Source organism: Saccopteryx leptura, chromosome X (genome assembly GCF_036850995.1).
Source record: "Saccopteryx leptura isolate mSacLep1 chromosome X, mSacLep1_pri_phased_curated, whole genome shotgun sequence".
In the NCBI taxonomy this organism is placed as follows: domain Eukaryota; kingdom Metazoa; phylum Chordata; class Mammalia; order Chiroptera; family Emballonuridae; genus Saccopteryx; species Saccopteryx leptura.
Window position 1 is genome coordinate 8,643,819 of NC_089516.1, and position 14,734 is coordinate 8,658,552.

General features: G+C 38.3%; 1 protein-coding gene across 2 annotated transcripts in view; it reads right to left on the bottom strand.

The window, feature by feature from the left end:
• Nucleotides 1-14,734, bottom strand: part of VEGFD (vascular endothelial growth factor D) — a 42,088-nt gene that overhangs the window by 25,898 nt on the left and 1,456 nt on the right. The window lies entirely within an intron of this gene.

Sequence of the window (14,734 nt, forward strand, 5' to 3'; positions counted from 1 at the left end):
TTAAAAAAAATAATACATCACGATCAAGTGGGATTCATCCCAGAATCTCAAAGATGGTTCAACATACATAAAACGGTTAATGTAATATACCATATCAACAAAACAAAGAACAAAAACCACATGATCTTATCAATAGATGCAGAAAAAGCATTCAATAAAATACAACACAATTTTATGTTTAAGACTCTCAACAAAATGAGTATAGAAGGGAAATATCTCAACATGATAAAGGCCATATATGATAAACCATCAGCTAACATCATATTAAATGGCATAAAACTGAGGACTTTCCCCCTTAAATCAGGATCAAGACAGGGTTGTCCACTCTCTCCACTCTTATTTAATGTGGTGCTAGAGGTTCTAGCCAGAGCAATCAGACAAGAGAAAGAAATAAATGGCATCCATATCGGAAAAGAAGAAGGTATCACTTTTTTCAGATGATATGATCCTATACATCGAAAACCCCACAAAGACTCCACAAAAAGATTACTAGAAACAATAAACCAATACAGTAAGGTCACAGGATACAAAATTAACATACAAAAGTCCATAGCCAACAATGAAATATTAGAAAATGAACTCAAAACAATAATCCCCTTCGCGATTGCAACAACAACAAAAAAAATACCTAGGAATAAACATAACAAAGAATGTAAAGGACCTATATAATGAAAACTACAAAGCATTGTTAAGGGAAATCAAAAAAGATACAATGAGATGGAAAAATATTCCTTGTTCTTGGATAGGAAGAATAAATATAATCAAAATGGCCAAATTACCCTAAGCAATTTATAAATTTCATGCAATTCCCATCAAAATTCCGATGACATTTTTTAAAGAAATGGAACAAAAAATCATCAGATTTATATGGAACTATAAAAAAAAACCCCGAATAGCCAAAGCAATCCTAAGGAAAAAGAATGAAGCTGGGGGCATTACAATACCTGACTTCAAACTATATTATAGGGTCCCGACAATCAAAACAGCAGGTATTGGCAGAAAAATAGACACTCAGATCAATGGAATGGAATAGAAAGTCCAGAAATAAAACCATATATATATGGTCAAATAATTTTCAATAAAGGGGCCAACAACACCCAATGGAGAAAAGAAAGCCTCTTCAACAAATGGTGCTGGGAAAACTGGAAAGCCACATGCAAAAGAATGAAACTCGACTACAGCTTGTCCCCTTGTACTAAAATTAATTCAAAATGGATCAAAGACCTAAATATAAGACCTGAAACAATACAGTACATAGAAGACATAGGTACTAAACTCATGGACCTGGGTTTTAAAGAGCATTTTATGAATTTGACTCCAAAGGCAAGGGAAGTGAAGGCAAAGATAAATGAATGGGACTACATCAGACTAAGAAGTTTTTGCTCAGCAAGAGAAACTGACAACAAAATAGACAGCCAACTACATGGGAAATGATATTTTCAAACAACAGCTCAGATAAGGGCCTAATATCCAAAATATACAAAGAACTCATAAAACTCAATAACGAACAAACAAACAATCCAATAAAAAAATGGGAAGAGGACATGAACAGACACTTCTCCCAGGAAGAAATACAAATGGCCAACAGATATATGAAAAGATGCTCATCTTCACTAGTTATTAGAGAAATGCAAATCAAAACTACAATGAGATACCATCTCACACCTGTTAGATTAGCTATTTTCAACAAGACAGGTAATAGCAAATGTTGGAGAAGCTGCGGAGAAAAAGGAACCCTCATTCACTGTTGGTGGGAATGTAAAGTAGTACAACTATTATGGAAGAAAGTATGGTAGTTCCTCAAAAAATTGAAAATAGAACTACCTTATGACCCAGCAATCCCTCTACTGGGTATATACCCCCAAAACTCAGAAACATTGATACGTAAAGACACATGCAGCCCCATGATTATTGCAGCATTGTTCACAGTGGCCAAGACATGGAAACAACCAAAAAAGCCCTTCAATAGAAGACTGGATAAAGAAGATGTGGCACATATACACTATGGAATACTACTCAGCCATAAGAAATGATGACATCGGATCATTTATAACAAAATGGTGGGATCTTGATAACATTATACGGAGTGAAATAAGTAAATCAGAAAAAAAGCCAAGAACTACATGATTCCATACATTGGTGGGACATAAAAACGAGACTAAGAGACATGGACAAGAGTGTGGTGGTTACCGGAGGTGGGGGGGGGGGTGGGAGGAAAAGAGGGAAAGGGGAAGGGGGAGGGGGAAGGGCACAAAGAAAACTAGAGAAGGTGACGGAGGACAATCTGACTTTGGGTGATGGGTATGCAACATAATTGAATGACATGATAATCTGGATGTGTTTTCTTTGAATATATGTACCCTGAATTATTGATGTCACCCCATTAACATTAATAAAAATTTATTTATAAAAAATTTTAATTCTTTTCTTAGTCATTACATTTTTCATTATTCCATGCATTATATTGTCTCTATTTTATTTTTTGAAATATTTATTAGACAAATACTGGAGTCTTTTAATGACCTTATATGTCTGCTAAATTTCCTTTTAGACTTATTTTCTTTCTCCCTTCATCTCATTTTAATATATTATGGGTCAGTTAAATTCATCTCCCTAATCACCAGCTTTAAAACTATGTGAGACTAGAATTTATTTTGTTAAGCTTTTAATTACAATGATAATATTTCTAATTTCAAATATTTCTATTTCATTCTCTTTCCTATCTGCTTTTTGTTCATTTCTGTTTTTCCTAATTTATCACTTTATGAATATAATTCCTTTATCTCTTTGAGGGTCCTCAATATACTTGTTTTAAGCATTCTTCAAATTGTTGATATCTCACTTCTCTATGAATTTTGAATCAAGACTATTTTGTAGAAGTGAGAGGAGGAGGAAACTTGAAGAGCGTAGATAGGGTTTTTAGAATAGGCATTGAATTTAAGCAGCATTCTACAGCTTCTCGATGTAAAAATATTTGGGAAAGAAATAGAATAATTGCTAGTGTCTCTAGAATAGCGGTTCTCAACCTGTGGGTCGCGACCCTGGTGGGGTCGCCTAAAGCCATCGGAAAATACATAATGCATATCAGGTGTTTACATTCTGAATCATAACTGTAGCAAAATTACAGTTATGAAGTAGCCACCAAAATTATTGTTTGGTTTGGGATCGCCGCAACATGAGGAACTGTATTGCGGGGTCATGGCATTAGAAAGGTTGAGGACCACTGCTCTAGAAGCTCTGAAATTCAATGATTCTCCAGTAATGCTCATTTGTCAACAATCTCTACTTTCTTGATCATTCATTGCCTCTTCTAGTTGGGCAGTATAACTACTTTATACTCAATTCAACCTTCAGAATAAAATTGTGTTGTAACTCTGTTTCCATATGAATACAATGAAACCAATAAAATTGTTTTTCAAAAATTTTATTAATTGATTTTTAGAGAGAGAGAAGAGACAGAAAGAGACATCAATGTGTTATTCCACCTACTTTGAAATAACTGAGAAATTGCAGGCAGTCATTTTGCTATTACAAGTGAAAGTACTAAAATTCAACATTAGTGGAAACCTGACTACTAATTCATCAGGAGCACATGTTTATGAGTCAAGAATGGTGGTTTGCTTCCAATAGGCTTTCTGCGTTGGTTGGTTTTTATATAATTAACTTTGTTATCTGCTTGGGCAAGACAAAAATTACAGTTAAAAAGGTGTTATAGGCCCTGGCCAGTTGGCTCAGTGGTAGAGCGTCGGCCTGGCGTGCAGAAGTCCCGGGTTTGATTCCCGGCCAGGGCACACAGGAGAAGCGCCCAACTGCTTCTCCACCCCTCCCCCTCTCCTTCCTCTCTGTCGCTCTCTTCCTCTCCTGCAGCCAAGGCTCCATTGGAGCAAAGTTGGCCCGGGCGCTGAGGATGGCTTCATGGCCTCTGCCTCAGGTGCTAGAATGGCTCTGGTTGCAACAGAGCAACAGCCCAGTTGGGCAGAGCATCACCCCCTGGTGGACATGCCAGGTGGATCCCGGTCGGGCACATGCAGGAGTCTGTCTGACTGCCTCCCCGTTTCCAACTTCAGAAAAATACAAAAAAAAAAAAATGTTATAGTCCCAAATACATATTTAAACCATTGATTTCAATGGTTTGAACTACTAAGCCTTTGCCAAATAAATTGCTCATAATTTCTTCCTATTTTCTAATAAAAGTGCTAATCAAAACTGAAATAATTAAAACACTGTCAGCAAGAAGAAAATAAAGCAAGGTTACCAGATCTTTGCTTTTTATTACAGCAACATTTTTTAAAATAATTAACCCAGGACTGTTAGCAATTTCACTTCTAAAGAATAAATCATTTCCTGATGTGCTGGCTACCACAAGCCAGTTTCTAAATTGTGAGGCTTAAAGGCTTTGTAACAGGATTTTATTATTTAAATTTTTACTGCTTTCTGTGGTATAATATGAAGGGTAGCCATTTCTCCTTTTGTAATTTCTAAGTTCGTAAGCATTCTCTCCTGAGGAAGCAGGAGCATCTCCATGGCTCAGACTTAGGCAAGTAATTTATGTCAAATGTTACTAAGATGACAGGCAAGATGTCTTGAAAGGTATGGTGGCTGGTTTTGTACGAGGGATTTGGATGTGTCCTTGTTGTTGTGAAAGCAAAGGCCTTCTGTATCCTAGTATTTGAACTCTAAATGTCCATTCCCTTTTTCCCATCTCCCAAATATCTAGTCAAGTAATACATTCAAAGAGTAAACAAAGGCATGATTTGGGGATATCAAGGAGCCCCACTGAAAACAACAGTAGGAGGTTCATTTTTGTTGGGTATAAAGCAGGTTTAAAAGTGAAGGGATTGGCAAATAAAATGAGAAAGACAGGTTGGTGCAATGAGTTACCACTTCACATCCATTAGGATGACTCTAGTCAAAAAGACTAACAACAGCAAATGTTGCCAGAAATGCAGAGCAACAGGATCCCTTATGCATTGCTGATGAGATTGTAAAATGGTGCTGTCACTTTTAAAAGAGTTCAACAGTTCTTTAAAACATTAAACATAAATGTACCACATGGCCACCCAATTCCATTTTTAAGTATTACCCAAGAGACAGAAAATAGATTATTGGCTGCCTGGAGCTGGCAGTGGGAATGAGACTTCACTGTAAAAGGGCACAAGGGATCGTATATGGATGATGGCTGCATAGCTAGTAAGTTTACTAAAATCACTGAATTACTTAAAAGAAGTGAATAAGTAAATTTCATGGTATGTAAATTGTATATCAGTATAGTTGTTTAAAACAAACAAGAGGAAAGACTGGAAGCTTGATGGCCAAGCTACTTGTAACTAATTCAGCAGACAATGGAAAACATTGGAGAGTTGAACAATGGAGTGTTACTGAACATCCTTTTCATTGGTTTGCTCTTTTGTTCATTTCTACTTGCTTTGGCAAGTTTCTCCATGCTGTTCCCTCTGCTTGGAATTCCCTCCGCTCTCTGTCTAGCTAAACCTTTGTCAGCCAGGTGTTGTCTTCTTAGAGAAACCTCCCCCACAACTCCCATCCCTGCCCATGTCTGGTCCCTCTGTCACATGGATTCCTAGCAGCCCATCCTTCTTCATCCCAATGCTACCAACACTGACACTAATGAATGATTTACTTGCTTAGTGCTTGTCTTCCCACTGGCTTCTAAAGCCGCTGGAGCAGTAATGATATGGCTTATCCACATGGCAACAATAAGACTAAAAAATATACATCAAATGTATGATTAAACAAATTGCTATAGAAAATTTAATCCTGAAATTATCCATTTTTCAAACTATGTCACTTATCTTTTAAGTATCTCCAACCATCCTCCTTCTAGGTCCAAATCAAGTGTAACTTCTTCCATCAAGCATTCTATGATGCCCTTAACTTAGAATATATTATTATGAACAAACTGCATTCCTCTTACTAAACTGTGGTCTCCGTGAGGGTAGACTACATGTCTGGTTCATATTTTCATATAATAAACACTGAATACCTGATGAAAGAATTTATGAGTAATACATACATGAATTTGACAAATAGATATTGGGCCCAGGTTTGTGTGATGCATTTAATTTTTTCTATAGATTAGTGCTTCTGAAAACTGAACATGAATCCTAATTACCTGATGATCTTATTAAATGCAGATTCTGATGCAGTAGGCTTGGGGTGAGACCTAGGATTTGGCATTTCTAATGCTCTCCCAAGTGATAGTGATGCTCTTGGTTGGGAGATCATACTTTGCAGAAGTAAGGGTTTGCAGCAGAGGTTCTCAGCCTTGGCTTAACCTTGAACCTACCTGAAAAGAAGCTTCAAAGAAACACTGAAACTTGGATCCTATCCTCAGAGATGATCAGTTTCTGGGTCTGGGCAATACTTTTGCCATAAATTTTTTTTTAAACTTCCTGAGTGTTAGCCAGTCTTAGGGAAAGCTGCGTGAGAGATGCACAGGAATTCTCTATACCTTTTTTGCAACTTTTCCATAAACCTAAAATTACTTCAAAATAAAACGTTTATTTTAAAAAGTCTTCCCAAAAATTTTTAATGAGAACCACTAATTTTGGGGATGATTCATGCTGGTTCAAAGATCTGGGTAAGTGCCTGAGCTACATACAAGTCCATAGATGCAAGCTAAAAAATAGTTTTTCCTTTCGGAAGGTAGTCTATACAATATTTGAAAGAAAATATAAATGAGAATAGAAACATGGATGTCAAGTGAAAGAAACATGATGTGGAGTACACAAGTGAGTTCAGATCCTTGCTCTGAGCTTTTCTTTGGCCATTCTAGCCCCGTGCTGTTAAGAGCTCTCCTGTTCTAGATATTGAAAAGGTGACCAGCTTTGCAAAGCTCCTCACTGGACCTCTTGAGAGCTCTGGCTCTGAGACTATGTTGCAAAGCTCGTAAGGGGGTGAGGTGAATAAAATTTGTATATTTGGAAAATCCAGAAGCTTCCATGTGAGCTATGGAGAGGTCACATTTCACATAACTTTGCCTAAATTTGCTTAGGGATTTACAAGTGTGGTGGTGGTGGGGCACAGTTCTCTGCAGTGGCGTTAGGGAGGTGGATCAGGTTGCCGTACAAATAGTTTCTGTCCTTCCTCCCCTGCCCCACAAAAAACGAGTTCCTGTTCCTTCCACCTCTTAGCGACTTCCGTTTCCTGGAAGAGCATTTTGCATTGCATATTTAACTGCATGTTTAAGGCTTGGCCCTAGTTTGAAGTCCCAGTGGTGCCTTGAGGTCCCCAGCTGTCCTCCACAGATATCCTCCCGCCCTTCTATCCTCCTTTCACTCCCCCACCCATCAAAGAATAGGTTCAGGTAGGTTAAACTTGTGAGTCCAACTTCAAGTTTTGTAATTTTGCCTCCTGAAACCCCCAAGTGGAAATAACATCTCCTGAAAGGAAGCTTTGCCTGATATAGTAAACCCCCTTGTCTTCTGAACATACAGCTGATTGGGGAGGGGGGATCCTGAATTCAAAGTGTTCAAAACTGGCTTTGAATGCTTTTGGAAAATGTGTTGGCAGTTTCTTATAAAGTTCAACATACATTCACTGTATGACCCAGAAGTTCCACTCCTGGGAATTTACCCTAAATAAATGAGGACTTATATTCACAGAAAAATCTTTACATTGTTTAGAGTTTGGTTTTCTTCATAATAGCCAAAACAAAACTGGAAACAACCCATATGCCATTCAATGGGTGAATGGTTAAGCAAACTGTGTTATATCCATCCCACATAATACCACTCAGCAACACAAAGGAATGAATTGGGCTACGCATAGCACCTTGGATGGCTCTCAAAGGCCAATCTCAAAAGGTTACATAGTGTATGAGTCCATTTATGACAGTCCCAACATACCAAAATGATAGTGATGGAGAACAGGTCAGAGATTGCCAGAGGTTGGGGGAGGGTGTGACTACAAAACAGTAGCATACATGAATTTGTTTCTGTATCCTGATTGTGATGGTGATTACACAAATCTATGATGTGTGAAAATTCATAGAATTGAACATAAAAATGAAATGATGTTGATTTTATTTATAGTAACATAAAAATTAAACTAATTTGGCTTTAAATCCAGCCATTGCTCCTCTTAAGCTATTTGACTGAGGGTCAATTTTTGAACTTCCTTAAGCCATGGTTTCCGCATTTAGAGATGGCAGTGCTAATAATAACTCACCTCATAGAGCTGAGGTGGAGATTATACAAGGTCATATGTGGGAAATGATCAGGTATAGAGTAGGCATTCAATAAAGTTCATTTCCTTTCGTTCCTTTCTCAGGGGCAGGGTACCTGGTTCTGTGCTGGGGCTTACAAGTCTGTGTTTGACGGCCCTTGATTTTCCTTAATAACTCGAGAGGTGGGTTTGAAAAGTGCAAGATGGTGCAACTCCAATCAGAGAAAAGCTTTTCCAGAGTAAATCAAAGGCAACCTTTTTCTTTTCCTTTTTTAAAGCATTTCTTGGGTGTATTTTCAGAAAAAAAAGGGCATTTTTTTGTGACAGAGAGAGACAGAGAGACATATAGGGACAGACAGATAGGAAGGGAGAGAGATGAGAAGCATCAATTCTTCATTGTGGTACCTTAGTTGTTCATTGATTGCTTTCTCATATGTGCCTTGATGGGGGGGGGCTACAGCAGAGCGAGTGACCCCTTGCTCGAGCCAGCGACCTTGGGTCCAAGCTGGTGAGCTTTACTCAAACCAGATGAGCCCGCGCTCAAGCCAGTGACCTCAGGGTTTCGAACCTGGGTCCTCCGCGTCCCAGTCCGATGCTCTGTCCACTGCGCCACCGCCTGGTCAGGCAGAAGGCCAATTTTAGAGTATCTGCTCAGGCTTTACATATATCTTTATAAATGGATAAATAAAAAATATGACCCACTTTTTAAACCTTTGTGTTTTCTTATTAGGGTCTGGCCTTATCCACAATAGGAGGTACCTAACGTATGTACTTTGGGCACTTGCTAATAATTACTGCTGCAGCTACAGGTGCTTCAGATGCTAAGCTGGAACCAGTAGAAGACCTGGTCCTGCTTCTCTGAAATCCAGAAACCTGGCATTTGGCTGCGGCCGGGGGCGGGGACTTATGCTACTAGCAGCTCTTTTACTTATGCAGTTCTATATTTAAATGTATCTATATGAGAAACCCAGGGTGTTTTAAATTAAACTTAGACTAAGGAAAGGAACTACAAATGCAGGAAAAATGTGTGTGTGTATGCTCATGTGCATACATAGGCATGCATGCATTTCTGTGAGTGTGTCTGCATAGTTGTCTGGGTATTTTAAGGAGATACTAGATGGCTAAGATGCCTGGAACCTTCACAGTCTCCAATTTGATGACTATCATTAGTGGTTTTCTCCCAAGTCACATTTTCTAGCATTTGGGGAGATGTCTGTGCTCCTCTTTATAAGTTTTAAATCTGTGCTCTACTCAAATGTTTCTGCTCCCATTTGATGCAACTGTTATCATGAAATGTGGTGGCACATGAGTGCAGGATGAGTTTGAGTGGCAAAACTCTAAAAGGATGTGCTGAATAACCTTAAGAGTATATATTCCTGAGTTAGTCTTTCTATCACTGATCTCATCAAGGGCCCAATGTCTAAGGATATAACCCAAAGCCTTTATGGTAATTAGGTTATTGTTAAAAACAATTTCACTGCTTCCCGCCCCTCCAAGAAGGACTCGATTTATCAGCTGGATTGATATTGGGACATGTGACCTGCTTTGACCAATAGGATGGTACAAAGCATGATACAAACAGAAGACTGAAATGTACTTATGAGTGCACAGTTCTCTTATATTTCCGCCACCACACAAGCACCTATTCCTGCTAGCCCATTTATCCAAGGAGGAAGAGAGATACGTGGGGAGCAGATCCACACTCAGCCTATGGCTTGAATCTTGACTCCCAAACGACCCATAGCAACATAAGAATAGTTTTTTGTTGTTGGTTTTAATGTTTGAAACCACTGAATTTTGAACCGGTTTGTTACACAGCATTCTTGTGGCAATACTTAACTCCAACAGTCCTGTTTCAATGTCAGTATAACATAATGCATTGAATGGGTAGAGAATCTTTACGCAAAACCTCATCATCCTTTTTACAAAGCAGCCCTGCTGTGCTGCTGGCAGTCCAGTATGTCCCCTTTCAAGATGCAGTGGCCCCATGTCAACATCCACTGCTCTCCTCTTCCTCACTGTCATCCTCTGCATTGTCTAAGATGCCCAACGGTTCTGAGCCTTGCTGTGACAGTATAGGTATGAACCAAGCACACCATTACAAAAGGCTTTCACTTTCTCATCCCATTCTATTCTTTTGAGGTTGTCTCTTATTTAGGATGAACTCAGGCTATTCATTCAACCAAAATTAAACTCTTTCTAATTCTGTCCAGAATGAAACAATATGCAACAACAATATATTTATCATAGCAATAGTCAACATGTCATTTTCTCTCCAGAAACAATTTCAGCCAAACCTAGATTTCAGGAATGCAGTATTTTTCTCCATGTGAGTGTTATAATTATTTAGGTAACAATAAATGACAAAAATAGACTCATTATAAAATGCTACAGTGCTACATAAAGTTTTCAGCATTAAAATTATCCTTTTCAGAGGTCAAATTGAACTCTTTGGCTGTTGGTAAGATACACAAATAACTAAGACCTCTTCAGTTTATGAAAAGCATCACGTCCACTCATGTGCTTGGCACATGGAAGACATTCCACAAATATTTACTGAACTGAATGTACAGCTTTTCCTTTTCAGGGAGAAGGAGCCCCTTAAGCAGCAGAAAGAACCCCAAGTGTCTTCCTTCAGCAATTTTATCCACGTCCAACCATGGCTGTTTCTCATCTCAAATGTTCAGAAACATTTAGAAGTGACCCAAGTTGTGTGTTTTAGTCATTAATACTGTTCACCAAATATTTCCAACTTTTTACCTTCTGAGCACATGCAAAGACTGCACTTCTAGGCCCCTTGTGGTTGATGGGGCACTGAGTGAAGGGGCTGTGACCAAAAGTGATGTGTGTCACTTCTGGGCCAGAACATTTACTGCCAGGCAGAGACTCTCCCAGGCTCTTCCTCCCTCTGTCATGGTGATTAATGACATTCAAAATGTGGATGCTTAACCAGTTTCATCCTGACTTTGGAGTTGACCCTGGACGCACCAGGATGGTCATGTGGTATGAGCAATAAATACATCTCTGTTGTTTGTGAGCCCTACAGATTTGAGGTTGTTTGTTATTGCAGCATATACTGGACTAGCCTGACTGATAAAGTGTCTGACCAGAGTACTTTGCCATAATTTCCCACATCTTCACAAACCAGATGGTGTAAGATGAAAACATAGATAGCACTTCTCAAGAATCTCAAAGATGAAGGAGATCATAAAGGGGTCTAAATTTTAATTAGACCTGTTGTATGGTCGGATGCTGCTTTGCCCATCTCTCTTTCTATGACAACCAAGCTAAAATACTGGGTTAAGGTGCTTTTCTTTTATAAGTGGCTCCTAGAAGTAAACACCTTATATAATAGTTTGTGGCCAGAAGGACCCAGGAAGGCTCTTTGAAACCTCCACACATATCCTGTCTAATCACCACAGGAAAAAAGTCCAGGGTGAGTATAGTGCCTAATAAAAATTCTTTAGGATTAGAAAAAATGAAATCAGACAAACCATGATGAGAGTAGATGCTGGAAACTATTTAATGCAGTAGTTCATACCTGGCTATCTCAAAATCATAGAAGCCTAGTCCATCAGTCAACAAATACTTTTTTTATAAGTACCCACTCTATTATAGGCTTTGCACTAGGTGATTGGGACACTGAAGTAAGATAATGACAAGTCCTGTTCTCAAAAAGCTATCATTATAATGGAAGGTAGCAAAGGAATAGGTTTAGACATAGCAAATAAAAATGTCAGGTACTGATATATACTATGAAGGGGACAGAATAGTGTAATAATATAGATTAGGGTTGGTGAACTATGACCTGTGGGCCAAATGCAGCCTGTAGCTTCTTTCTGTATGGCCCGTGAGCTAACATTTTTTGATACTTTTTAATGATTGAAACAAATGAAAATAAGAATATTTCCTGATGCATGAAAATGGCATACAATTCAAATGTCGGTGGCCATAAAGTTTTACAGGAACACAGCCACATCCTACATGATCTGCCCTGGCTACTTTTTAACCTCAGTGATAGGAGTGCTGGCCTGCACTCTCCCTACTTGAGTCACACTGGCCCCTGGCTTATTCCTAAACACCCGACTCACTTCCCTGCCCTCATCATGGCCATTGCACAGTGGTGGCCTCTCTGTCCCTTACTTCCTTCAGGAGTCTGCACAAATAAAACTGAATTGGAAAATCTTCCCTACCCATTATTTTTTTTCCAATTAACTTTATTATTCAATTCACTTTAGAGACAATTTTAGGAGAAGGCAGTGACACAAAGTTTATTAAGTCTTGTCAGGCATGTGGTTTTCTCATGAAAGTTAGGGTTATCTCACATTCTTGTGAGTCTTAGACTTATTCCAGTCTCATGCAGAGTTTGAATGACTATCACACTGAGCAATACTCTTCCACCAGTGAGGTTAAGAAAGAAGGGGCTACAGGGGAGAAGAAAACAAATTTTGCCAGAAAAGAGTTGAAAAAGCCTACCATGATTTGGAATTATTCCTTTTTCACTTCTTTTCAAAGTTGGCATCAATGACTTTGAAAAGACTTATGGAGGATGGCTTCCCCTAGTAGCTTATCAAATAAACCAGAAATAGTGCTGGCCAGAAGGTCATTGTGGACGGCAGGCCATAAGGTTGTAGGTATTTGGATGCCAAATTCCCAAAGTGTCTATACTATTGTACTTAGTACTGTCATCGGCAGATGTGAGTCTGTGTGGATACAGCTTCCTAGAGTGTGCAACGCACACTCTGTGCAAATGTATGTCACTATCCTAACTTTATTTCTAAAAGCTGAATAAAATAGACACAGAAATAGATCCATGTTTACATGGTTAATCTGATTATATTACTGAGTCAAAAAACAGGCATTGGATTAACATTATTTCTAGAAGAAAACGTGTTCTAATTAGATTCAGAAACTCAGCAGCTAAACAGTATATATAGGTTTGAGTTGAGATTTTCAAACATATTTATCTCTGTTCACAAATTCCATGCACTGCTTACCCTAAACAGCTCTCTTAAGTACAAGTGGTAAGATTAATGAAATTAGGATGCCTTATACTCAAATGGCATTGAGCACAATTGTACAAGATATTAGTAGCTGTTTAGATGGTTGTTACAGAAAAAAGGTTCACAGACTCATGTAACTGTCGTAGAGACAACTCTAGTCTAAGCTGAGACAAACAGGAGAATGTTCAAGGCTAGAAAGCGAGGACTATGGGGGAAGGACAGCCTAAGGATAAAATTAGCATCGCCGTCCATTCTGGAAAAAGGTGGCTGGAAGAAAAGAGGGTGGAGAGATAAATCTCCTCATGTACCTACTACTGAGGAGGACCCTAAAAATGTCTTATAATAAATAAAGCATATTCATCTCAAAAAACAAAAATTAAAATTTGTATTCCAGTATCCAAACCACTATATCCTGAATATATTTTCATACTAAATTTTAACTTGAACCAGAGGAACAGTAACACTTAGAAACATTCTGTCTTAGATGTTCTCTTAAGGAAAATTTGGGGGCAAAGGAAAAGCATTATAATCAATCTGGAAAACCTCCTAACCCTTAGGTTAGCACTCAGTCACATGTACACCAAAACTTCTGTTTAACTATAGACAACCTTTCCTTCACATTAGAAACATTTAATTTGGGTGGAAATTGGGTGGATATAAGCTGAATATAGGTATTTTTACTCTTTAAAAAAATTCCAATATATTATATATAAAGAAAATCATGAATAATATTACTAAGCATATAACATTGCATCTTCCATGTGGAAGGACAAGATTCGTGTCACATGGAACTTCAACTGCTTTCCTCCATTGCCTCATTAAAGAAGTTTATATTAGCAATAAATTTGAAACTTTTAAACCCTCACCATGCCCAGGACACCTAAAGAATTCTTGGGTGCCTGTAGTGTTTAAAAGAGTTGAACAACCTCAAGAATAGTACGTAATTTCAACAAATCAGTCTCTTCCTGTCCCATCAAATACATTGATGCTTCCAAAGTACAGTGGAAACATTTTAAAACTCCATGCAATAAAACCAAGGGGAAAATGCAACTCCATGAACTCAGCACATTTAAACCTGAGTGTTGTGTACTTAAGAAAAAGCTTAACAGCATGAAAAGTCTTACTTGTTTCAAACAAGTCAGATTTATTTCTCCTGTTACATAGGCTAAAATTGGGTTCCTTTTCTCCTGTAAACTGGTATTCAGATCCAAAATACAGGTTCTTGGCAATGAAGGGTAGCCGAGTAACTGTGACCTCTCCTATTTGCATTTGTTATCTGGAAAGTTAAAAAATGTACACTGCTGGACAAGATGGTCTCTACCCCTAACACAGACTTCATCCTTCAGATACACTGTATATATGTTTATATACTGTACATTTATCTGTTGGGGGCGCTATCACCCCTGCTGAAAATGGATGTCTTAACAACAGCTACAAAAATTCAAGTCCACATCTGAGAGTCTGCTCCCAGCCAGAATTTCCTAAATCAATAATGATTTGTAACATATTAGTCAAAATAATTTTATCAAAATCATTTTCAAAATAAA